The sequence below is a fragment of the Manis pentadactyla genome, chromosome X, assembly GCF_030020395.1.
Source record: "Manis pentadactyla isolate mManPen7 chromosome X, mManPen7.hap1, whole genome shotgun sequence".
NCBI lineage: Eukaryota > Metazoa > Chordata > Mammalia > Pholidota > Manidae > Manis > Manis pentadactyla.
This window is the reverse complement of record NC_080038.1, coordinates 84990206-84993732: the sequence shown is the minus strand read 5'-3', so window position 1 is coordinate 84993732 and position 3527 is coordinate 84990206. Positions and strand designations below refer to the sequence as shown.

The window sequence follows — 3527 nt, the reverse complement described above, 5'->3', positions numbered from 1 at the left end:
GTTGCTGATAAAATGTTTTAAACTTTATCTCTTAAGCTGAATGACACTGCTCCAGTTTACCTCTCCTCTGTGTTACATACATTTTTCAGCTATATAACATCACTCATAAAACAGGCATTTCACACAATTCTACAAGCCAAGCTCTCATTGAATATTGTCATTTTACTCTTAAACTAAAAAAAAATTACATTAATACAAATAGGGGGGATTATTCCCCAATATGATAAAATTAATTGCAAATTGACGATTAATGCATGTTTTACATATCCTTAATTTTGATCTTCTAAATGGTGACAGATGATCAGCAGTGGAAATACATTTTTCTGATAATATTTCCTTTTCTGAAACAACAACAGTTCCTGTGTAGTAGTCTCCAATAGGTTCTTCACTATGGCATAAAAGTCATATCAAGGTGTGGGGCAAAGGGTTTGCTTGTGTTGTTACAGAGGATCAACGTTTGATCTAGCTACCTAGAAAATGAATTCAGATACAATATGAAGAAGAACTTCCAACATCAACATCCTCTAGAAGAATCATTCCAGAAGGTGACCATCAAAAAACCTCAACAAAAGTCTGCACGTCAGACATGGAAAACTGAAGCCCACTAAATAATAGTATCTTTGTTTTTATTTCCAATAATGGCACTTAATATATGTATATACTACATACACTTGCATTATAACAGCAAGCGTAAGCAACCCCCCTTATTTAAGCCATGGTGTAGCTCTGTATTGCTTATTTACTTGCTCCACTCCTGTAGGCCCTATAGTATGGAAAAAGAATGGTGAAGAAATATATAGACAAATGATGGAGGAAAACTTGGATGGAATGATATTGCTGATCGGTCTGTTAGAGATGGTGATCATTGTGATATTTATAAAGCAGTTTTATCCAGAGAAGATATTGGCAACTACACCTGTGAAAAGTTTCAAAAAAGAACTCCTATCATAGAGTAATTATGTGTATTTAAATATATCACTCATGCCAGAAAATAATTTTTCCTCACCTAACTTGTGGTTACAACAACTCGTGAGCCAAGGGTTGCACAGGTCATCTTTTTGTGTAGCAAGAAATTCCTCTATCAGTGGACTGTTGAAGAAGAATTTAACAGGCACAAGACTTCCTCTTACGGTGTTTACTAATACATCAGGCATAAACATCACTCTTCCCCGTAAAGTGCTTGCTCCTGATGCCCAATTAAATTTACCTGTTAGTACTACTATAATTATTGATTGTGTATGTATTAATTGTACTCATTAGCCTCTTACTGTAACTGTACCATCAATGTAAAATGGTCTTCTAGATATAGACTTCCAAATGGTTGGGTATTTTTGTGTGATAACAAAACATATTAAGCCCTTTCTTCACACTATCGAGGTGTTTGTCGTGTGGGACTCATTCTTCCTGCCATAATAAATCATCCAAGATATAAGCCCAATAGACTTCTCTGAGCTCTGCCATCTGACTATGATGAAAACTTGAAACTTTCAGATCCTGCCACTATTGCAGTTGCAGCTGCATTCCTCTGCAGGTTCCTGGACTTGTTGGAATGCTAAAGGAGATATCTAAGCTGGCCTGCACATATAGCAAAACAACAAATTTGACTGCTTATATATTATCTGAACTCAACCAAGAACTGAGAGAAGTGCGAGTTGCGGTACTTTGGAATCGCGCTACTATAGACTGTCTGCTGTTAAAAGAACATGAAGGATATTAACAGTTTCCAAGAATGTGCTATTTCAATTTGTCTGATTTTTCTCAAACTACCCAAAATCAATTAGATGATATTCATCATATTGTCAATAAGTTTTTACAGATGCCTGACCTATCTAACTGGTTTTCTTAATTTCATTAGACATAACTAGTAATTGTAAGTCTGCCTTTGTTATGTATCTGTATTCCTATTCTGTTAATGTGTGTATGCAATTTAACTGTAAGTTTGTTAAAACCTATATATATATTCAAGTTATGTCTGTCATTTGACATGTTTGATCTCAGCCACGTAATATTTAAAGAAAGGAGGAGATGTAGGGGATGGCCTTTGTCTTCTCACATGTCTGAAGGCAGAATGGGAAAACACCTTCCCCCATGTCTGAATGCAGCATGGGAAAGCACAAGCTTGAGAAGAACTGGTTCAGTCCTTGGAAGTTATCTGCCCACAAAAACATATCTTGTCCTCGAAGATGAGCCAAGATGCCTCACTCTGAAAATAAGGAGACCTTGAGGATGTGTGAAAACACCACCCCTGCTTACCAGGCAGCTTCTAAGAAAATCAACAAGATGCTCTGGCCTGCCCCCCTGAGATGGGAAAGATGAGTATAGCACTCGGCTGAGGTCCGAGAAAGGCAGTATAAAAATAAAGGTGCTGCGCCACTTTGTGGCTGCAGCCATTGTCTGTCTGTTGGTGTTGTCTGTTTTTCGTTCTCTCATGTCACCCAACGAAAACGTGCGGCACACTACAAAAAGGTACAAACTTTCAAATATAAAATAAGTCATGGGGATGAAAATTGCAATGTATGGAATATAGTCAATCATAATGTACTATCTTTGTATGATGATGGTAACTACACTTATGGTGGTGAGCCTTTTCTAATGTTTAAAACTGTTGAATCACTATGCTGCACACCTGAATCCAAGATAATATTGTATATCAACTATACTTCTGTAAAAAAAGAAAGAGGTCCTCCCTATATCATAAGGAAAGTAACACCTTTATAATCAAGAGCAAGTTGAGACTGAGAGAATTCTATACAAACAGATGTATTAAAGTAATTTGCTTCCTTTAGTCTTCCCATACAGTTTAGTTACTTTTTCACCATTGCTTCTCTTTGTTCAATCTAATATAAAAGCATGTTGATTTTGTCATTTCTTTGCATCGTCATTCCTTGTGAAGCCTCCTGTGTCACATAAAACTTGCATTAAGTAAATTTGTATGCTTTTGCCTATTAATTTCATGTCGATTTAACTCCTAAACCAGCATTCCCCCAAAAAATAACCCTAAGAAGGTAAAGGTAAAATTTCCCCTACACACACAATTACCATTTATTGAGCAACTTCTACATACTAGACACTACGCTGTATGCTGGGAACTTGAAGAAGTTAACTTTGAAGAAGACATTGTGAATTCATCAAGCTTAGTTTTGGAAATACACAAAAGAAGATAACTGATTCTATTACTTTTCTTATAATTACCAACAGAATAATCCCAGTCAATATTTTGTTCTTTCTACTGCATTTATAGCTCTATTGCTTTTGATACAAATTGTTTTAATTTATCTTTGTCTTTTAATGAGCACATCTATCTTGATGAACAAATACTTTTAGAAAAAAATATGGGAGAAAAATCTAATACCTATTAACAATCACTTCCCTATGTCTCAAAGAGCATAGGGATAAGAATGCAGCTAGGGATAAGAATTGTGAAACTGGCTTACTAAAGTACATCCAGTTCTATTTTCTATCAGCTGGAGATTTAGGATGACCATGCTATTTTCAAAACTACATGAAGTCTATTATTGTGAGAGTGA

The 3527-nt window shown here is 35.7% G+C and overlaps 1 long non-coding RNA gene across 1 annotated transcript; it reads right to left on the bottom strand.

Annotated features, from left to right (window-relative positions):
• Window positions 1–506: 506 nt before the first annotated feature.
• Window positions 507–2016, bottom strand: LOC130681872 (uncharacterized). The gene is made up of 2 exons (XR_008995097.1): window positions 1022–2016; window positions 507–618 (listed from the first exon to the last, which is right to left on the bottom strand). It is a non-coding gene; the product is annotated as an uncharacterized LOC130681872 (long non-coding RNA).
• Between the last annotated feature and the right edge of the window lie 1511 nt (window positions 2017–3527).